This window comes from Scyliorhinus canicula, chromosome 2, assembly GCF_902713615.1.
Source record: "Scyliorhinus canicula chromosome 2, sScyCan1.1, whole genome shotgun sequence".
Classification (NCBI taxonomy): Eukaryota; Metazoa; Chordata; class Chondrichthyes; order Carcharhiniformes; family Scyliorhinidae; genus Scyliorhinus; species Scyliorhinus canicula.
In genome coordinates this window covers 2,875,356-2,898,999 of record NC_052147.1, presented here as the reverse complement: position 1 = coordinate 2,898,999, position 23,644 = coordinate 2,875,356, and the positions used below count along the sequence as shown (strand labels likewise).

Here is a 23,644-nt window from a genome sequence, read left to right as displayed (position 1 = left end):
CATTAACCCACTGGGGGGGGCGATTAACCCCGGGGCAGATGACCCACGGGGGGAGGTATTAACCACTGGGGGGGGCATTAACCCAGGGGGCGGAGGGGCATTACCCACAGGGGGGGAGGGCATTAACCACTTAGGGGGGAGGGATTAACCCACTTAGGGGGGAGGGCATTAACCCACTTAGGGGGAGGGGATTACCCACTTGGGGGAGGGCAGATACCCACTTGGGGGGGGGCAGATACCCACTGGGGGGGGGGCAGATACCCATGCTGGGGGGGGGGCAGATTCCCACGGGGGGGGGGAGGGGCAGATAGCCACGGGGGAGGGGCAGATAGCCACGGGGGAGGGGCAGATACCCACTGGGGGCAGATACCCCTGGGGGGAGGGGCATTAACCTACTGGGGGGGCATTAACCCACTTGGGGGGCATTAACCCACTGGGGGAGGGCATTAACCCACTGGGGGGGCATTAATCCACTGGGGGGGTATTAACCCACTGGGGGGGGGCAGTAACCCACTGGGGGGGCATTTACCCACTGGGGGAGGGCATTAACCCACGGGGGGGGCAGATACCCACTAGGGGAGGGTATTAAACCCACTGGGGGGGGGCATTAACCCACTGGGGGAGGGGCATTAACCCACTGGGGGGGAGGGGCATTAACCCACTGGGGGGGCATTAACCCACTGGGGGGGGAGAGGGCATTAACCCACTGGGGGGAGGGCATAACCCACCGGGGGGGAGGGCATTAATCCCTGGGGAGGGGCATTAACCCACGGGGGGGGCAGATACCCCATGGGGGGGTAGGGTATTAACCCACTGGGGGGTGGCATAACCCACAGGGGGGGAGGGGCATTAACCCACAGGGGGGGAGGGGCATTAACCCACTTAGGGGGAGGGCATTAACCCACTTAGGTGGGGAAGGGGACATTAACCCACTTAGGGGGCGGGGCAGATCAGATACCCACTTGGGGGAGGGGCAGATACCCACTTGGGGGGGGCAGATACCCACTTGGGGGGGGCAGATACCCACTGCTGGGGGGGGGGCAGATTCCCACTGGGGGGGAGGAGGGGCAGATAGCCACGGGGGGAGGGGCAGATACCCACTGGGGGGGCAGATACCCACTGGGGGAGGGGCATTAACCTACTGGGGGGGCATTAACCCACTTGGGGGGCATTAACCCACTGGGGGAGGGCATTAACCCACTGGGGGGGCATTAACCCACTGGGGGGTATTAACCCACTGGGGGGGCAGTAACCCACTGGGGGGGCATTAACCCACTGGGGAGGGCATTAACCCACTGGGGGAGGGCATTAACCCACTGGTGGGGCATTAACCCACTGGGGGGGCATTAACCCAGTGGGGGGCATTAACCCAGTGGGGGGGCATTAACCCACTGGGGGGGCATTAACCCAGTGGGGGGGCATTAACCCACTGGAGGGGGTCATTAACCCACTGGAGGGGGCATAATCCACTGGGGGGGGGCAGGCATTAACCCACGGGGGGCATAACACACGGGGGAGGGGCATATACCCACGGGGGAGGGGCATATACCCATGGGGGGAGGGGCATATACCCATGGGGGGAGGGGCAGATACCCACTGGGGGGTGGGCAGGCAGATACCCACTGGGGGGCAGATACCCACTGGGGGGGGCAGATACCCACTGGGGGGGCAGACACCCACTGGGGGGGTGGGCAGGCAGATACCCACTGGGGGGCAGATACCCACTGGGGGGGGGGGGCAGGTAGATACCCACTGGGGGGGCAGATACCTACTGGCGGGGGGCAGATACCCACTGGGGGGGCAGATACCCACTGGGGGGGGGCAGATACCCACTGCGGGGGGCAGGCAGATACCCACTGGGGGGGCAGATACCCACGGGGGGGGCAGATACCCACTGGGGGGGGCAGAGACCCACTGGAGGGGGGGCAGAGACCCACTGGAGGGGGGGGGTCAGGTACCCATTGGGGTATCTGGGACGGTTTAGCTCACTTGGCTAGCAAACAAAATTTAATCCCCTGTGGTTGTCCCCCTCTCGAACAGGTATACCCCTTTGGATACTGTCGGGGGGATAGCCTATCAGGGGAAAACAGCAGCAGCCGGAGCAGTGGCACCATGGCTGGCTCTGATGTTCAAAGGGAGGGTCAAAGCGCCAGAAGAGCAATAGTTTATAGGGAACTCTATAGTCAGGGGCACAGATAGGTGTTTCTGTGGACATGAAAGAGACTCCAGGATGGTATGTTGCCTTCCTGGTGCCAGGGTCCAGGATGTCTCCGAACGGGTAGCGGGCATCCTGAAGGGGGAGGGCAAACAGGCAGAGGTTGTTGTACATATTGGTACTAATGACATAGGCGGGAAGGGGCATGAGGTCCTGCAGCAGGTGTTCAGGGAGCTAGGCAGAAAGTTAAAAGACAGGACCTCTAGGGTTGTAATCTCAGGATTACTCCCTGTGTCACGTGCTAGTGAGGCTACAAATAGGAAGATAGAGCAGCTGAACACGTGGCTGGTGTAGGAGGGAGGGTTTCAGTTATCTGGATCACTGGGAGCTCTTCCGGGGCAGGTGTGACCTGTATAATGAAATGAAAATCGCTTATTGTCACGAGTAGACTTCAATGAAGTTACTGTGAAAAGCCCCTAGTCGCCACATTCCGCCGCCTGTTCGGGGAGGCTATACGGGAATCGAACCGTGCTGCTGGCCTGCTTGGTCTGCTTGGGCATAAATATCCTGACCGAGAGGTTTGCTAGTGTCACATGGGAGAGTGTAAACTAGTATGGCAGGGGGGTGGGTACCAGAGCAATAGGTCAGAAGGTGAAAGCATTGAGGGAGAACTAGGGAATAGGGCCAGTATGGCTCTGAGGCAGAGCAGACAGGGAGATGTTGCTGAAAACAGCGGGTCTGGTGGCCTGAAGTGCATATGTTTCAATGCAAGAAGTATTACAGGTAAGGCAGATGAACTTAGAGCTTGGATTAGTACTTGGAACTATGATGTTGTTGCCATTAGAGACCTGGTTGAGGGAAGGACAGGACTGGCAGCTAAACATTCCAGGATTTAGATGTTTCAGGCAGGATAGAGGGGGATGTAAAAGGGGTGGCGGTGTTGCGCTACTGGTTAGGGAGAATATCACAGCTGTACTATGGGAGGACACCTCAGAGGGCAATGAGGCTATATGGGTAGAGCTCAGGAATAAGAAGGGTGCAGCACAATGTTGGGGGTTTACTACAGGCCTCCCAACAGCCAGCGGGAGATAGAGGAGCAGATAGGTAGACAGATTTTGGAAAAGAGTAAAAACAACAGGGTTGTTGTGATGGGAGACTTCAACTTCCCCAATATTGTCTGGGACTCACTTAGTGCTAGGGGCTTGGATGAGGCAGTTTGTAAGGAGCATCCAGGATGGCTTCTTAAAACAATATGTAGACAGTCCAACTAGGGAAGGGGCTGTACTAGACCTGGTATTGGGGAATGAGCCTGGCCAGGTGGTAGAAGTTTCAGTAGGGGAGCATTTCGGGAACAGTGACCACAATTCAGTAAGTTTTAAAGTGCTGGTGGATAAGGATAAGAGTGGTCCTAGGGTGAATGTGCTAAATTGGGGGAAGGCTAATTATAACAATATTAGGCGGGAACTGAAGAACCTAGATTGGGGGCAGATGTGGGAGGCTTTCAAGTGTCAGTTGAAAGGAATTCTGGACCGGCATATTCCTGTGCGGAAGAAGGATGAATACGGCAAATTTCAGGAACCTTGGATGAGAGATGTTGGTCGTTCTGGGTGAGTGTGCTTAACACTCACTTTGGCTCTGTTTCTTGTTCTAAGCTCTGGAGTCGCCAGGTGCCGTTAAGACACCGCCACAAGCTTCAAGGTGAAGTTCAAAGCAATAAAACCATACACCAATTAGTAAGTCCAAACAACTAGAGTTTATTATAATACAATTATAATAACTACCCATGCACACGCTAAAGGATTAAACTTACTCCTACCGCTAAACAACTAATACTTATCTCGAAGGAACTGCTGGGTCAGGGAACAAGGCCTCTTGCTCTGCTCTGGTCTGCAGACTTCGGATTGTTATCAATTGCAAAGGGGGTCAGGAGTGCCTATCTCTGGTAGCGGTCGTCGTTAGGCACTTACTTGTTGGTGGCTGCTGCTTGACGGCTGGAGTGGAAGACAGGAGACAGGAGGCTGAACCATGTGTGGGACCTTTCTATTATAGATCCCAGGGGGTCCGCGCCCCTTCGGGCGGACTCCCTTACCTGCTTGGAATCGATTGGGTCCCTTCCCAATCGATATGTTTGAACCCCCCAATCATAGGGCAGTTCCACGGTTGCTGGGGCGGTTCTTGGGACCTATTGTTTTGGGCTTCTCTGGCGCCACTGGGTCTGGCCGTCCATAGAATGTATCGATTTGTGCTTAACTTGTGTCCATTGTATCTGGGGATCGCCCGGTATCGCCTCATTAGTATGTTAACTGGTTTTCTTTCACAGTGCTGTCTGGTTTCTGCAACAGTCAAAACCGGTTTCTGCAGTCATCCCAATATACAATCGCCTTGCAAGCTGCTTGCTTTCCAACGTGTCCATTTTCCCTGCATTCCTTGCAATCTTCCATTTTGTGTTGGGCAGTGGCCACCCCAGGTGGCTACAGAGATATTGTGGGCCTCGTCAAAAAGAAAAAGGAGGAATTTGTCAGGGCTAGAAGGCTGGGAACAGACGAAGCCTGTGTGGAATATAAGGCAAGTAGGAAGGAACTTAAGCAAGGAGTCAGGAGGGCTAGAAGGGGTCACGAAAAGTCATTGGCAAATAGGGTTAAGGAAAATCCCAAGGCTTTTTACACGTACATAAAAAGCAAGAGGGTAGCCAGGGAAAGGGTTGGCCCACTGATGGACAGGGGAGGGAATCTATGTGTGGAGCCAGAGAAAATGGGCGAGGTACTAAATGAATACTTTGCATCAGTATTCACCAAAGAGAAGGAATTGGTGGATGTTGAGTCTGGAGAAGGGTGTGTAGATAGCCTGGGTCACATTGAGATCCAAAAAGACGAGATGTTGGACGTCTTGAAAAATATTAAGGTAGATAAGTCCCCAGGGCCTGATGGGATCTACCCAGAATACTGAAGGAGGCTAGAGAGGAAATTGCTGAGGCCTTGACAAAAATCTTTGGATCCTCACTTCTTCAGGTGATGTCCCGGAGGACTGGAGAATAGCCAATGTTGTTCCTTTGTTTAAGAAGGGTAGCAAGGATAATCCAGGGAACTACAGGTCGGTGAACCTTACGTCAGTGGTAGGGAAATTACTGGAGAAAATTCTTTGAGACAGGATCTACTCCCATTTGGAAGCAAATGGACGTATTAATGAGAGGCAACATGGCTTTGTGAAGAGGAGGTCATGTCTCACTAACTTGATAAAGTTTTTCAAAGAGGGCACAAAGATGATTGATGCCGGTAGGGTAGTGGATGTTGTCTATATGGACTTCAGTAAGGCCTTTGACAAGGTCCCTCAAGGTAGACTGGTACAAAAGGTGAAGTCACACGGGATCAGGGGTGAGCTGGCAAGGTGGATACAGAACTGGCTAGGTCATAGAAGGCAGAGAGTAGCAATGGAAGGGTGCTTTTCTAATTGGAGGGCTGTGACTAGTGGTGTTCCGCAGGGATCAGTGCTGGGACCTTTGCTGTTTGTAGTATATATAAATGATTTGGAAGAAAGTGTAACTGGTCTGATCAGTAAGTTTACAGACGACACAAAGGTCGGTGGAATTGCGGATAGCGATGAGGACTGTCAGAGGATACAGCAGGATTTAGATCGTTTGGCGACTTGGGCGGAGAGATGGCAGATGGAGTTTAATCCGGACAAATGTGATGTAATGCATTTTGGAAGGTCGAATGCAGGTAGGGAATATACAGTGAATGGTAGAAGCCTCAAGAGTATTGACAGAGCGATCTAGGTGTACAGGTCCACCTAAGGGGCAACACAGGTGGAGAAGGTAGTCAAGAAGGCATACGGCATTCTTGCCTTCATTGGCTGGGGCATTGAGTATAAGAATCGGCAAGTCATGTTGCAGCTGTATCGAACCTTAGTGAATGAAATGAAATGAAAATCACTTATTGTCACAAGTAGGCTTCAAATGAAGTTACTGTGAAAAGCCCCTAGTCGGCACATTCCGGCGCCTGTTCGGGGAGGCTGATACAGGAATTGAACCGTGCTGCTGGCCTGCCTTGGTCTGTTTTGAAAGCCAGCGATTTAGCCCTGTGCTAAACAGCCCCTAGGCCACACTTGGAGTATAGTGTTCAATTCTGGTCGCCACACTACCAGAAGGATGTGGAGGATTTAGAGAGGGTGCAGAAGAGATTTACCAGGATGATGCCTGGTATGGAGGGCATTAGCTATGAGAAGCGGTTGAATAAACTCATTTTTTTCTCACTGGAACGAGGGGCGACCTGATAAAGGTCTACAAAATTATGAGGGGCAGAGACTGAGTGGATAGTCAGAGGCTTTTCCTCAGGTAGAGGGGTCAATTACTAGGGGGCATAGGTTTAAGGTGCGAGGGGCAAGGTTTAGAGGAGATGTACGAGACACGTTTTGTACACAGAGGGTAGTGGGTGCCTGGAACGGAGGTGGAAGCAGGGACGATAGTGACATTTAAGGGGCATCTTGACAAATACACGAATAGAACATAGAACATTACAGCACAGTACGGGCCCTTCGGCCCTCGATGTTGCGCCGACCTGTGAAACCATCTGAAGCCTATCTGACCTACACTATTCCATTTTCATCCATATGTCTATCCAGTGACCACTTAAATGCCCTTAAAGTTGGCGAGTCTACCACTGTTGCAGGCAGGGCGTTCCACACCCCTACTACTCTCTGAGTAAAGAAACTGCCTCTGACATAAGAACATAAGAACATAAGAACTAGGAGCAGGAGTAGGCCATCTGGCCCCTCGAGCCTGCTCCGCCATTCAATTAGATCATGGCTGATCTTTTGTGGACTCAGCTCCACTTTCCGGCCCGAACACCATAACCCTTAATCCCTTTATTCTTCAAAAACTATCTATCTTTACCTTAAAAACATTTAATGAAGAAGCCTCAACTGCTTCACTGGGCAAGGAATTCCATAGATTCACAACCCTTTGGGTGAAGAAGTTCCTCCTAAACTCAGTCCTAAATCTACTTCCCCTTATTTTGAGGCTATGCCCCCTAGTTCTGCTGTCACCCGCCAGTGGAAACAACCTGCCCGCATCTATCCTATCTATTCCCTTCATAATTTTAAATGTTTCTATAAGATCCCCCCTCATCCTTCTAAATTCCAACGAGTACAGTCCTAGTCTACTCAACCTCTCCTCATAATCCAACCCCTTCAGCTCTGGGATTAACCTAGTGAATCTCCTCTGCACACCCTCCAGCGCCAGTACGTCCTTTCTCAAGTAAGGAGACCAAAACTGAACACAATACTCCAGGTGTGGCCGCACTAACACCTTATACAATTGCAACATAACCTCCCTAGTCTTAAACTCCATCCCTCTAGCAATGAAGAACAAAATTCCATTTGCCTTCTTAATCACCTGTTGCACTTGTAAACCAACCTTCTGTGACTCATGCACTAGCACACCCAAGTCTCTCTGAACAGCGGCATGCTTTAATATTTTATCGTTTAAATAATAATCCCGTTTGCTGTTATTCCTACCAAAATGGATAACCTCACATTTGTCAACATTGTATTCCATCTGCCAGACCCGAGCCCATTCACTTAACCTATCCAAATCCCTCTGCAGACTTCCAGTATCCTCTGCACTTTTCGCTTTACCACTCATCTTAGTGTCATCTGCAAACTTGGACACATTGCCCTTGGTCCCCAACTCCAAATCATCAATGTAAATTGTGAACAATTGTGGGCCCAACACGGATCCCTGAGGGACACCACTAGCTACTGATTGCCAACCAGAGAAACACCCATTTATCCCAACTCTTTGCTTTCTATTAATTAACCAATCCTCTATCCATGCTACTACTTTACCCTTAATGCCATGCATCTTTATCTTATGCAGCAACCTTTTGTGTGGCACCTTGTCAAAGGACAGATATAGGACATCTGTCCTATATCTACTACCCCTCAATTTAAAGCTATGTCCCCTTGTGTTGGTCATCACCATCCGAGGAAAGAGACTCTCACTGTCCACCCTATCTAACCCTGACTATCTTATATGTCTCAATTAAGTCACCTCTCAGCCTTCTCCTCTCTAACGAAAACAACCTCAACTCCCTGAGCCTTTCCTCGTAAGACCTTCCCTCCATACAAGGCAACATCCTAGTAAATATCCTCTGAATCCTTTCCAAAGCTTCCACATCCTTCCTATAATGTGATGACCAGAACTGCACGCAGTACTCCAGGAGCGGCCGCACCAGAGTTATGTACAGCTGCAGCATGACCTTGTGGCTCCGAAACTCAATCCCCCTACTGATAAAGGCTAGCACACCATATGCCTTCTTAACAGCCCTATTAACCTGGGTGGCAACTTTCAGGGACTTATGTACCTGGATGCCGAGATCTCTCTGTTCATCTACACTACCAAGAATTTTGCCATTAGCCCAGTACTCTGCATTCCTGTTACTCCTTCCAAAGTGAACCACCTCACACTTTTCCGCATTAAACTCCATCTGTCACCTCTCAGTCCAGCTCTGCAGCGTATCTATGTCCCTCTGTATCCTATAACATCCTTCAGCACTATCCACAACTCCACCGACCTTCGTGTCATCTGCAAATTTACTAACCCATCCTTCTACACCCTCTTCCAGGTCATTTATAAAAATGACAAACAGCAGTGGCCCCAAAACAGATCCTTGCGGTACACCACTAGTAACTGAACTCCAGGATGAACATTTCCCATCAACCACCACCCTCTGTCTTCTTTCAGCTAGCCAATTACTGATCCAAACCGCGAAATCACCTTCAATCCCATACTTCCTTATTTTCTGCAATAGCCTACCGTGTGGAACCTTATCAAACGCCTTACTGAAATCCATATACACCACATCAACCGCTTTACCCTCATCCACCTGTTTGGTCACCTTCTGAAAAAACTCAATAAGGTTTGTGAGGCATGACCTACCCTTCACAAAACCGTGTTGACTATCGCTAATCAACTTGTTCTTTTCAAGATGATTATAAACCCTATCTCTTATAACCTTTTCCAACATTTTACCCACAACCGAAGTAAGGCTCACAGGTCTATAATTACCAGGGTTGTCTCTACTCCCCTTCTTGAACAAGGGGACAACATTTGCTATCCTCCAGTCTTCCGGCACTATTCCTGTCGACAAAGACGACATAAAGATCAAGGACAAAGGCTCTGCAATCTCCTCCCTGCCTTCCCAGAGAATCCTAGGGTAAATCCCATCTGGCCCAGGAGACTTATCTATTTTTACACTTTGCAAAATTGCTAACACCTCCTCCTTTTGAACCTCAATTCCATTTAGCCTGGTCGACTGAACCTGAGTATTCTCCTCGACAACATTGTCTTTCTCCAGTGTAAACACTGACGAAAAATATCCATTTAACGCTTCCCCTATCTCCTCTGATTCCGCACACAACTTTCCATTACTATCCTTGATTGGCCCTAATCTTACTCTAGTCATTCTTTTGTTCCTGATATACCTATAGAAAGCCGTAGGATTTTCCTTGATCCTATCCGCCAACGACTTTTCGTGTCTTCTCCTCGCTCTTAACTCTCCCTTTAGGTCCTTCCTGGCTAACTTGTAACTCTCAAGTGCCCTAACTGAGCCTTTATGTCTCATCCTAACATAAGCCTTCTTCTTCCTCTTGACAAGTGCTTCAACTTCCCTAGTAAACCACGGTTCCCTTGCTCGACAACTTCCTGCCTGCCTGACAGGTACATACTTATCAAGGATACGCAGTAGCTGTTTCTTGAAAAAGCTCCACATTTCGATTGTACCCATCCCCTGCAGTTTCCTTCCCCATCCTATACATCCTAAATCTTGCCGAATAGCATCATAATTGCCTTTCACCCAGCTATAATTCTTGCCTTGCAGTATATACCTATCCCTGCCCATTGCTAAAGTAAACATAACCGAATTGTGATCACTATCACCAAAGTGTTCACCTACATCTAAATCTAACACCTGGCCGGGTTCATTACCTAGTACCAAATCCAATGTGGCCTCGCCCCTTGTTGGCCTGTCTACATACTGTGTCAGAAAACCCTCCTGCACACACTGCACAAAAACTGACCCATCTATAGTACTCGAACTATAGTATTTCCAGTCAATATTTGGAAAGTTAAAGTCCCCCATAACAACTACCCTGTTACTCTCGCTCCTGTCGAGAATCATCTTTGCAATCCTTTCCTCTACATCTCTGGAACTATTCGGAGGTCTATAGACAACTCACAACAGGGTGACCTTTCCTCTCCTGTTCCTAACCTCGGCCCATACTACCTCAGTAGACGAGTCCTCAAACGTCCTTTCTACCGCCGTAATACTTTCCTTGATTAACAATGCCACACCCCCCCGTCTTTTACCATCTTCTCTGTTACATAGAACAGTACAGCACAGAACAGGCCCTTCGGCCCTCAATGTTGTGCCGAGCCATGATCACCCTACTCAAACCCACGTATCCACCCTATACCCATAACCTAACAACCCCCCCCTTAACCTTACTTTTATTAGGACACTACGGGCAATTTAGCATGGCCAATCCACCTAACCCGCACATCTTTGGACTGTGGGAGGAAACCGGAGCACCCGGAGGAAACCCACGCACACAGGGGGAGGACGTGCAGACTCCACACAGACAGTGACCCAGCCGGGAATCGAACCTGGGACCCTGGGACCCTGGAGCTGTTCTTACAGAAACATCTAAATCCTGGAACCTGCAACAACCATTCCTGTCCCTGCTCTACCCATGTCTCCGAAATCGCCACAACATCGAGATCCCAGGTACCAACCCATGCTGCAAGCTCACCCACCTTATTCAGGATGCTTCTGGCGTTGAAGTAGACACACTTCAAACCAGCGTCTTGCTTGCCGGTGCCCTCTTTCGAACTTTTAACCCTATCCCTGACCTCACTACTGTCAACATCCTGTACACTGGGACTACAATTTAGGTTCCCATCCCCCTGCTGAATTAGTTTAAACCCCCCCGAAGAGCACTAGCAAATCTCTCCCCCCCCCCCCCCCCCCCCCCCCAGGATATTGGTACCCCTCTGGTTCAGGTGAAGACCATCCTGTTTGTAGAGGTCCCACCTACCCCAGAATGAGCCCTAATTATCCAGGAAACCAAAACCCTCCCTCCTACACCATCCCTGTAGCCACATGTTCAACTCCTCTCTCTCGCTATTTCACACTTTGCGAGCACGTGGCATGGGTAACAACCCAGAGATAACAACTCTGTTTGTTCTAGCTCTCAGCTTCCACCCTAGCTCCCTGAATTTCTGTCTCAAATCCCCATCTCTCTTCCTACCTATGTCGTTGGTACCTATGTGGACCACGACTTGGGGCTGCTCCCCCTCTCCCTTAAGGATCCCAAAAACACAATCAGAGACATCACGAACCCTGGCACCTGGGAGGCAACACACCAACCGTGAGTCTCTTTCGTTCCCACAGAACCTCCTGTCTGTTCCTCTAACTATGGAGTCCCCAATGACAAATGCTCTGTTCCTCTTCTCCCTTCCCTTCTGAGCAACAGGGACAGACTCTGTGCCAGAGACCTGTGCCCCATTGCTTACCCCTGGTAAGTTGTCCCCCCCAACAGTATCCAAAACGGTATACTTGTTATAGAGGGGAACGACCACAGGGGATCCCTGCACTGCCTGCCGGTTCCCTCTCCCTCCCCTGATGGTAACCCATCTACCTTCTTCTTTTACCTGAGGTGTGACTACCTCCCTTTAACTCCATTCAATAACCCCCTCCGCCTCCCGAATGATCCGAAGCTCATCCAGCTCCAGCTCCAGGTCCCTAACGCGGTTCTTGAGGAGCTGGAGTTGGGTGCACTTCCCGCAGATGTAGTCAGCAGGGACACTCGAGGTGACCCTTTCCTCCCACATTCTGCAGGAGGAACATTCAACTGCCCTAGCCTCCATTCCCACTGAACTAACTTCCCAACTACTGAAAACTAAAAACTAAAAAAAACAAAGAAAGAAAACTTGTTAGTTAAGCAATCCGACGGACAGAACTTTTTTTTTGGTTAGAGGAGGAGGATGGGTGGGAGACGCTACGCAAGTAGTGTTTTGGGTAAAGCTGTCACTCGAGAACAGCCCCTTCACAAACCACCTTCAACTTACGCTGACCGTACTGCATGTATGCAAATCTCCCCGGAACAGCCAATCAGAAGCTCTGCTGCCCTCTGCTGGATGCTTGCCTTCCATCGAACTCCTCTGGTCACTTGCACAGGTACACCTTCAACTTACGCTGACCGTACTGCACATATGCAAATCTCCCCGGAACAGCCAATCAGAAGCTCTGCTCTGCTGCCCTCTGCTGGATGCTTGCCTTCCCTCGAACTCCTCGGGTCACTTGCGCAGGTACACCTTCAACTTACGCTGACCGTACTGCACGTATGCAAATCTCCCTGGAACAGCCAATCAGAAGCTCTGCTCTGTTGCCCTCTGCTGGATGCTTGCCTTCCCTCAAACTCCTCGGGTCACTTGCGCAGGTACACCTTCAACTTACGCTGACCGTACTGCATGTATGCAAATCTCCCCGGAACAGCCAATCAGAAGCTCTGCTCTGCTGCCCTCTGCTGGATGGGAATAGGATGGGAATAGAGGGATACGGACCCAGGAAGTGTAGAAGATTTTAGTTTAGACGGGCAACATGTTCGGCACGGGCTTGGAGGGCCGAAGGGCCTGTTCCTGTGCTGTACCTTTCTTTGTTCTTTGCGGGGGGGGGGGGGGGCAGATACTCACTGGGGGGGGGGAAGATACTCAGTCTCAGTGGGTGGGGGGGGGCAGATACCCAATGGGGGGGCCAGATACCCACTGTGGGGGGGGGGGGGGGTGATACCCACTGGGGGGGGGGCAGATACCGGGGGGGTGGGTAGATACCCATTGGGGGGGGGCAGATACCCAGGGGGGGTAGATACCCAGTGGTTGGGGGGGGGGGGTGGGCGGATAGCCACTGGGGCAGATATTCTGGGGCTGATATCCATTGAGGCGGATGTACGGTGGGGGTGATATCCAGACGGTAGATATCCGTATGGGCAGATAGCCACCCATACAAATAGCCACTGTGCACTCCCTCCAATGCCTCTGCACATTCCCAATTAATGTGTTTGATGCCTGAAGGAAACTGTCCATTTCTAATAGGTAAAAGGGTCATTGATTTTGCCATTTAAATGTAAAAACTAAAGCCCAGTTTAAAATCCATTTTAAAATGGATTTCATCATATAACTGCAAGCATAATTTAGATTACAAAAACACAGCTTGCAGAATTTGCAGTGGCAAAACACAGAATCTGAAACATTCAAAGAAACTAGCTCGAGCTTATGCACCATGTTTACTGATATCATAAACTGACCATTGTTTTAACGAGCAAAAGCTATGCAGCGTACCCAAGGTCGCCATGACTACATGAACACACCATTGTTCAGAATTCAGATAGAAGCACAGTCAGCAATAAACTAGCAAAAACTAGAATTGATTAAAAGGACATATCACATTCCAACACACACAAAAATCTATAAATGCAACATATCCAAATATATGTTGCACATTGATGATTAACAACTAACCATTCAACCAAATATATTTTGAAACGCATCCAAGCCAATCAGCACATTGCAGGGGTCGGGACAGATGGAGTTGGACTGATAACATTCTCCTTAAACATAGAAGTTCGGGAAGCCATTTTCCATCCGGATCAATCTATACTTTTACTTGACTATTCACTATCCTTATTTTCATATTTTCCCTTCAGAAACTCTTGAAGTCTGTGCAAGCTGTCATTGCCTTAAGCAAGAAACCATTTCTGTATTATTTTTGAAAGTTAAAATTGTTTTATAAATTACTTCTCTTTAAATCTTTTGCTGGCACGGCTTTATTGAGAATAGATTTAAGTTTCTCTCAATTGTAATCAGGAGAGGCAATAAAAGATCCTTACTTCGCATCCGGGAAGTGTACCTCAAATTTCTACCCAGTTTTAAATTGTATGCGAGGCTGCACTTAAACCGCATGGTAGATCTCCACAATGCTTTCCTGAATAAACCAATTTGGTCAGTCACAGGGTGGGATATTTTACCTTTTCAGGGATGCTTTGTGCCCAGGAAGATATTAACCAGGACAAATATTCACCCAGGTAGCCACACATCAAGGTAGATAGGCAAGATATCCACTGGGAATGATATCCACACGGCAGATATCCAATAGGGCTGATATCTAACTAACACTAACCTGGGCAGAAATATATCTGGGCAGCTATATCCAAGGCCAAATTGGTATGTGGGTAAATATGCAGACAGGGAGATCATAGAATTTACAGTGCAGAAGGAGGTCATTCGGCCCATCAAGTCTTCACCGGCCCATGGAACGATCACCCTATCTAAGCCCACATCTCCACCCTATCTCTGTAACCAAGTAACCCCATCTAACCTTTTTGGACACTAAGGGCAATTTAGCACGACCAATCCACCTAACCTGCACGTCTTTGGATTGTGGGAGGAAACCAGAGCACCCGGAGGAAACCCACGGACACACGGGGAGATCATGCAGACTCCGCACAGATAGCGACGCAAGTCAGGAATCGAACCTGGGACCCTGGAGCTGTGAAGCAACTGTTCCGCCCAAATACCATTCCGTCCAGACAAAGACTTAGCCATTCAGATATCACCAAGGCGAATATACACATGGACAGATGTAGACAAGGAAGATCTCCACCTGGACAGATATATGCACAGGCAAATTTAGACAGAGGTAAATATACACTTGGGCAGATATATATATATATATATCTGGACAAACATACACTAGGTCAGATATACACCCAGACATACATGCAGCTAATAATATATGCATCAGCAGAGGTAAATCTGATCAGATATGTGCCTGGGAAAATATACACCAGACCAATACACTCTAGGATAAGCTTTATACCGAGGCAAATGTACATCTGGACAATATACACTGGATAGATACACTTGGCAAAATCTACAACTAGGCTATATACATCGAGACAAATAATTGAGCAAACATACAACTTGATAATCATACTCTCTGGCAAATATACCCAGGGAATATATATTGACAAATATATACCCTGGGAAATATACACCTGAGTAAATGCACACCCGGACAATGATATTCCAGGCAAATATACTGTATGTAAAATATACAACTGGGTAAATATACTCAGGGTAATGATATGTCAGAGCAAATATACTCCTAGGGAAATATATTTATGGGAAATATACACCAGAGTAAATATACCAGTGCAAATACATATTGGTGAAATATACTTCCATGGAAACATACACCTGGTAAAAGGTACATCCAGGCAAAAAGACACAGGCTATGTACTTACAAGCAAATATACACAGTTGGAAAATATACTTTGAGAAAATATATAGCCAAATACATCCTGGGCAAATTTATACAGAGGTGGATAATCTTACAAAATTTCTCTCAGCACATATTCTCCCCAGAAAATATATCCCAATTAAACCAAATTTAACTCTTGGTTAAATATACCCACATGAAAATATTCTCTTCGGAAAATATACAGACTAAATATCCCTTGGAGAATATGGCAACGAAATGCCCCAGATAAATATGTAGCCAGCAAATATACTCCTGGACAAATATGCTCCTGGGTAATACGCTGACTGAATACCCCCGGAGAAACCTGGGTCATTTGACTCTTACAATTCTGATTACCAACCTTAACCTTTTTCCAGCTATTACTAAATGACCCAGCACCCCAGTCTCACCCATCCTCTCCGTTCCCCATTCCCATCCAAAACTAACCCTTGTGTAATGATTTTTTTCCCTGTTCTTTATTCCAGGATTGTTTTATATCAAACAGAATCACTGGCAGGAAACTCATTTTTATCAACTGCTCCACCCTACCCCGTTTGGGAATCACAGACTTTGAACACATGAAGGTCAGCCAGCTGATTTGTAGAATTAAGAGCAAATTACTGCGGATGCTGGAATCTGAAACAAAAACAGAAAACGCTGGACAATCTCAGCGGGTCTGACAGCGTCTGCAGTGAGAAAAGGGAGCGAACGATTCCAGCCTGACTGTAACTTTGACAAAGAGTCATCCAGACTCGAAACATTCACTCCCTTCTCTCTCCGCTGATGTTGTCAGACCTGCTGAGACTGACCGGTATTTTCTGTTTTTGATTTAAGATATTACTTGTCCGTCTCCTGCTGATGTTCATTTTAAAGTCATACGCTGTGTCCATATGTTTGTATTGCCGTTAGAAATTCCAACATCCATAACTTTGTAAGAAACTCGGCCCTTGGTTACCATCAACTATAGAGCAATCTGGGGATGACAGGACCAAGCATGGTCCTCCTCGACACAGAGTACAGCAGGCAGGTTATATTGCAAGCTGTCTGTAAATGAGTCACACTGTAATTACATTCTCCAGCCAGTGGTGGTGCTGCAACACCTTGCTGCTGATTGATATAATTCAGTCTGACAATAGACAATTTCTATTAATACACAAATAGGAATTTTTTAAAGTGCCCAATTCTTTTTTTCCCAATTAAGGGGCGATTTGGCATGGCCAATCCACCTACCCTGCACATCTTTTGCGTTGTGGGGGTGAGACCAACGTAGGCACGGGGAGAATGTGCAAACTCCACACAGTCAGTGACCCAGGGCCGAGATCGTACTCCCATGAGGAGCAGACAATTGGGAATTTATAATTCAAAATTTTACAAAGGACAATTAATATTTTAATGTGAGAACCATCTGCCAGCTCAGGCAAATGGAGCCTCAACAATTTCATCTCAACAGAGATGAGGTGAAATTGCTTCACGCGGTGGGGGGGGGGGGGGGGGGGGGGGGGAGCCCCTGGCAGAGAGAGGGCAGTGAGCCCCTGGCAGAGGGGGGGTGAGCCCCAGGCAGAAGGGGGGTGAGCCCCTGGCAGGGGGGGGGGTGAGCCCCTGGCAGAGGGGGGGGGGGGGGGTGAGCCCCTGGCATAGGGGGGGTGAGCCCCTGGCAGAGGGGGGGGGGTGAGTCCCAGGCAGAGGGGGGGGGTGAGCCCCTGGCAGAGGGGGGGGTGAGCCCCTGGCAGAGGGGGGTGTGAGCCCCTGGCAGAGGGGGGGTGAGCCCCTGCCAGAGGGGGGGGTGAGCCCCTGGCAGAGGGGGGGGGGGGTGAGCCCCTGGCAGAGGGGGGGGGTGAGCCCCTGGCAGAGGGGGGGGGGTGAGCCCCTGGCAGAGGGGGGGGTGAGCCCCTGGCAGAGGGGGGGGTGAGCCCCTGGCAGAGGGGGGGTGAGCCCCTGGCAGAGGGGGGGTGAGCCCCTGCCAGAGGGGGGGGGTGAGCCCCTGGCAGAGGGGGGGGTGAGCCCCTGGCAGAGAGGGGGATGAGCCCCTGGCAGAGGGGGGGGGGTGAGCCCCTGGCAGAGGGGGGGGCGGTGAGCCCCTGGCAGAGGGGGGTGAGCCCCTGGCAGAGGGGGGAGGTGAGCCCCTGGCAGAGGGGGGGGTGAGCCCCTGGCAGAGGGGGGGGGGGGTGAGCCCCTGGCAGAGGGGGGGGGGGAGCCCCTGGCAGAGGGGGGGAGCCCCTGGCAGAGGGGGGGATGAGCCCCTGGCAGAGGGGGGGGTGAGCCCCTGGCAGAGGGGGGGGTGAGCCCCTGGCAGAGGGGGGGGGGGGAGCCCCTGGCCGAGGGGGGGTGAGCCCCTGGCAGAGGGGGGGGGGGGTTGAGCCCCTGGCAGAGGGGGGGGATGAGCTCCTGGCAGAGGGAGCGAGACTCTGAAACTTGATAAGTAAGGGAGTGATAGGCTTTCCGGGGTGGGAGGGAAGCAGATTTGAGGTTACTATTAGATTAGCCATGATCTTATTAAATGCTGGAACTGAATGGCCTACAGTTTCCTTATTGATTGTACAGTGGTTAGCACTGTTGCTTCACAGTACCAGGGACCCGGGTTCGATTCCCGGCTTGGGCCACATTGTGAATTCTCCATCAGTGTTCCCGAACAGGTGCTGGAGTGTGGCAACTAGGGGCTTTTCACAGTAACTTCATTGCAGTCTTAATATAAGCCTACTTGTGACAATAATAAAAATTATTATGGAATGAAAATGAAATGAAAATCGCTTATTGTCACGAGTAGGCTTCAAATGAAGTTACTGTGAAAAGCCCCTAGTCGCCACATTCCGGCGCCTGTTCGGGGAGGCTGGTACGGGAATTGAACTGTGCTGCTGGCCTGCCTTGGTCTGCTTTCAAAGCCAGCGATTTAGCCCAGTGAGCTAAACCAGCCCCTTATTATTATTTGTATAGAATAGAGGGAATAGAACAGTACAGCACAGAACAGGCCCTTCGGCCCTCGATGTTGTGCCAAGCAATGATCACCCTACTCAAATCCACGTATCCACCCTATACCCGTAACCCAACAACTCCCCCCCTCCCCCCCTCCCCCCCTTAACCTTACTATTAGGACACTACGGGCAATTTAGCATGGCCAATCCACCTAACCCGCACATCTTTGGACTGTGGGAGGAAACCGGAACACCCGGAGGAAACCCACGCACACACGGGGAGGACGTGCAGACTCCACACAGACAGTGACCCAGCCGGGAATCGAACCTGGGACCCTGGAGCTGTGAAGCATCGATGCTAACCACCATGCTACCATGCTGCCGTACATGTTTGTATGTAAAAGATCCCAGGCCGCTATTTTGAAGGAGAGCTATCCCTGGTGTCCGGGTCAATACTTATCCCTCTACATCACAAAAACAAATTAGCTGGTCATCATCGCATTGCTGATTGTGCTTCTCTATTAGTTCACAGGATGTGGGCGTCGCTGGCTAGGACAGCAGTTATTGCCCATCCCTAGTTGCCCATCAGAAAGTGGTGGCGAGCCGCCTTCTTGAACCGCTGCAGGCCCTGAGGTGTAGGTACACCCACTGTGCTGTCAGGGAGGGAGATCCAGGGTTTTGTCCCAGCGACAGTGAAATAAATTAGCTGCTGCATTTCCTCCATTACAGCAGTGAGTACTCCATTGGCTGTGAAGAGCCTTGAGGCGTCAGTGATCATGAAAAGTACCACATCAGCACAAGTCTTTCTTTTCTACCACATTAGGTGTAGGTTTTTGTGGTGGAGGTGGGGAGGTGGGCTGGACAAGGGAACATAGAGTGCGACAATAAAGAGCAACAAGCAGTGGGATTCCCTCACACCTGCTGTTTGCCACTTGGAGAGTGTTCAAATTAGGGGCCTCACGGTAGCATGGTGGTTAGCATCAATGCTTCACAGCTCCAGGGTCCCAGGTTCGGTTCCCGGCTGGGTCACTGTGCGGAGTCTGCACGTTCTCCCCGTGTCTGCGTGGGTTTCCTCCGGGTGCTCCGGTTTCCTCCCACAGTCCAAAGATGTGCGGGTTAGGTGGATTGGCCATGCTAAATTGCCCGTAGTGTAAGGTTAATGGGGGGATTGTTGGGTATACGGGTTACGTGGGTTTAAGTAGGGTGATCATTGCTCGGCACAACATCGAGGGCCGAAGGGCCTGTTCTGTGCTGTACTGTTCTATTCTATTCTATTTGAACCTCAAGCTGGGTGTTCCTCTGGCAAGTAGGGATGAATGAGCCTGCTCCATGGACACTGATTTCACAGTTACACCGATGGAGTTTGATGAGGCTAGTAGTAGTGGAACAATAATTTATTGAACTATATACAATATTCTGCCACAGCAGTAACTCTCTCCCAATCCAGCCCGCACTGGATGAACCACACCAGTCCCTGCCTGGGCCGGCTTTAATGTGTAGCCTTTTACACGTTCCAGCTGGGTGGCCCCCGCCCCTATCTGGGAAGCTCATACTCATACGGAGAGATCAACAATGGTTTCCCTGTGGTCCGTGTGGGGGTTATAACAGCGTGCATCGATTTTAATGTAAAATGTGTAAATTCTCTGAAGAATGCCCCTCTCTGACACACCCATCCCTCGCTCACCAACCTCTGCCTTCAACTTCTGACTTTCCGCTTTTCGACTTTCACATCCAGTGGGTTTTTTACCCTGCTGCATGAAGAAATTTTGTGTAATTGCTTTGTGTGACGCGTAGTCAGGGTTGTTATTTACACCATCAATTTTGGTTACGTTCCCTGTTGCATTTTAAAGGCTGTGCTTACAGCAGTGTTATTAATGTTCACCTGGGGGCAGCACGGTGGCGCAGTGGGAGCCCTGCAGCCTCACGACGCTGAGGTCCCAGGTTCGATCCCGGCTCTGGGTCACTGTCTGTGTGGAGTTTGCGCATTCTCCCCATGTCTGCGTGGGTTTGGCCCCCACAACCCAAAGATGTGCAGGTTAGGTGGATTGGCCACACTAAATTGCCCCTTAATTGGAAAAAATGAATTGGGTACACTAAATTTATTTTTAAAAATAAAAAAAAATTAATGTTCACCTGCACAACATTGCTCGTTTCTGCCTTATTACCCACACACTCAACTATTCCACACTCTCTTCTTCAGCCTCCCATCTTTCATCGTCCAAAACTTCAGCTCATCCAAAATTCTGCTGCTTGTCCCGTTACTCAAATTCTGTTCACCCATCTCTCTATGCTCTCTGGCCCACATTGGTTTCCACACCAGCAACAACCCTGATTTCAAAATTCTTGGGCGGAATTCTCCGCTCCCGGGAAAATTTGGGAAGGCCGTCGTGAACTCGGCCGAGTTTCACGACAGCCTCGGAGGCCACTCCTCTCACCGTATTCACCCCCACCCAGGGGGCTAGGAGCGGCGCTCCGTTATTCTTGGCCGCTGGGCCTTGACGCTTGCGTCAAGGCGGCGCGCCGAGAATGACGCGACGGCGGCGCCTATGTGACGTCAGCCGCGCATGCGCAGGTTGGCCGGCTCCAACCCGCGCATACGCGACTGATGTCATGACGGCTCAAACCCGCGCATGCGCGGTGGCCATCTTCCCCTCCGCTGCCCTGCAAGACGTGGTGGCTTGATCTTGCGGGGCGGCGGAGGGGAAAGAGTGCGTCATTTGAGACGCCGGCCCGACGATCGGTGGGCACCGATCGCGGGCCAGTCCCCTCCCGAGCACGACCGTGGTGCTCACTCCCCTCTCCGCCTCCCACAAGCTTCAAACGGGCATTTGGTGCAATGTTCACGACGGCAGCGACCAGGTCTGGTTGCCGCCATCGTGAACCGGTCACAACCGGCAGGCCGCTCGGCCCATCGCCGGTCGCGAGCGGCGATTCTTCTGAGCGGGGGGGGATGGGAGAATCGTGGGGGGCGCCAGGGGGGCGTGAAATGAGTCGCCCGGCCCTCCCACGGTTCTCCCACCCGGCATGGGGAGCGGAGAATCGCGCCCCTTATCCTTGTGTTCAAATCCTTGTCCATTCCTATTCTGTAATCTTCTCCAGCCCAACAACTCTGAGCTCTCTACATTCCTCCAATTCTGCTCTCCTGCACATCCCTGATTTTAAGTACCTGACAATTGGTGATAATATTGGCGATAATGGCCGGCACGGTAGCAAAGTGGTTAGCACTGTTGCTTCACAGCTCCAAGGTCCCAGGTTCGATTCCCGGCTTGGGTCACTATCTGTGCGGAGTCTGCACGTTCTCCCCGTGTCTGCGTGGGTTTCCTCCGGGTGCTCCAGTTTCCTCCCACAAGTCCCGAAAGATGAGCTGTTAGGTGAATTGGACATTCTGAATTCTCCCTCCGTGTACCCGAACAAAGAACAAAGAAAATTACAGCACAGGAACAGGCCCTCCGGCCCTCCCAGCCTGTACCGATCCAGATCCTTTATCTAAACCTGTCTCCTATTTTCCAAGGTCTACTTCCCTCTGTTCCCGCCTGTTCATATACCTGTCTAGATGCCTCTTAAATGATGCTATCGTGCCCGCCTCTACCACCTCCGCTGGTAAAGCGTTCCAGGCACCCATCACCCTCTGTGTAAAAAACTTTGCACGCACATCTCCCTTAAACTTTCCCCCTCTCACCTTGAAATCCAGGCGCCGGAGTGTGGAGACTAGAGGCTTTTCACAGTAACTTCATTGCAGTGTCAATGTAAGCCTACTTGTGACAAGAATAAAGATTATTGTGAAACCTCTCTGATTCTCTCCTCTCCTTTAAGATACCTTTTTGACCAAGCTGTTTAATCCTCTGTCCTTGTATCTCCCTCCACAGCTGAGTCACAACATTTTGTCTTGTTTTTAAAAAAATCATTTGTGGATATGAGCATCGCTGGTAAAATTAGTGTTTACTGCCCTTCCATAATTCACAGTAAGAGGGTGATGGGGAACTAGCTTCCTCAATGACTGCAAGTCAGGTGTAGCTACAAAAACAGTGCAGTTATGGAGTTTCAGGATTTTGATCCAGTAGTGACAATTATGCTCCTATTAAGTGACTTGGCTGACTTTGCTCCATTAAAAGGCACTATATAAATGCAGTTTGTTGTTGTTGTTTGTAGGTGATCTCCCATGAGATTCAGAAACTGCTGGATATCGAGGAGCCACTCTGGAAGCGGAGTATTTCCCAGCCTCGCAGGGATCCCATGGGGTTGTTTCTGGAACGCAAGGCTCCAACTGGACCCAGAGCTAATGGACTGACACTGGCAGAGTTCCTGAAGGAGATGGATGACTGAGTCACCTCCGCATTCAGGGCGCAAATTGGGAAGAATCTTGCCTGCTTTTAGGATCACAAAGAATCATGGGCTTCTCAAAGTGCCTAGAGCCAAGGGAGGCCAGCTGAAGAGGGATTCCATGATGCCCTCCTTATCAGCTTTCTGTATTTCACCAGATGTCATTTTCCTGTGTGTATTTTGGTATGTCATTATGTGTGAGTGTGTCTTTGATCACTATGATCTGGTCATCAATCCTGTTAGCTAGTCACATTAATGAATTTTCAGTCCCTGTGATGGGGGCACAGTAACTGCTTATTATGTAAAATCAGTTGGCTCCAATTTGAAAAGTATCCAATATTTTCTTTGAATGTAAAGGGTTTGACACCAGCAGTTATCAGCAGGGTCTTGTACTAACTCAAACTTCCTTCGTTGTGTGACCATCACCCTGTTCTGACCATGAATCATTGCTGCAGTAAGTTGTCCATTGGTGGGTGTGGGTAACACTGGTCAGGTCAGCATTTGTAGCCCATCCCTAAATTCCCTTGAGAAGGTGGTGGTGAGCCACCTTCTTGAACCACTGCAGTCCCTGTGGCAGTAGGTACATCCACTGTGTAGTTAGAGAGCGAGTTCCAGCATTTTCACCCAGCAACAGTGAAGGAATGGCGATATAACAACAAAGAAAAGTGCAGCACAGGAACAGGCCCTTTGGCCCTCCAAGCCCGTGCCGACCATGCTGCCCGTCTAACCTAAAACCTTCTACACTTCCTGGGTCCGTATCCCTCTATTCCCATCCTATTCAGGTATTTGTCAAGATGCCCCTTAAATGTCACGATCGTCCCAGCTTCCACCACCTCCTCCAGCAGCGAGTTCCAGGCACCCACTACCCTCTGTGTAAAAAAACTTGTCTCGTACATCTCTCTAAACCT

General features: G+C 50.1%; 1 long non-coding RNA gene across 2 annotated transcripts; it reads left to right on the top strand.

The window, feature by feature from the left end:
- Window positions 1-3,719: 3,719 nt before the first annotated feature.
- Window positions 3,720-23,065, top strand: LOC119979522. Of its 2 annotated transcripts, none has more exons than XR_005463749.1 (3): window positions 3,720-3,762; window positions 15,993-16,091; window positions 22,566-23,065. It is a non-coding gene; the product is annotated as an uncharacterized LOC119979522 (long non-coding RNA). The 2 variants fall into 2 exon arrangements; XR_005463750.1 differs by lacking the exon at window positions 3,720-3,762 and adding an exon at window positions 14,672-14,904.
- Window positions 23,066-23,644: the final 579 nt, after the last annotated feature.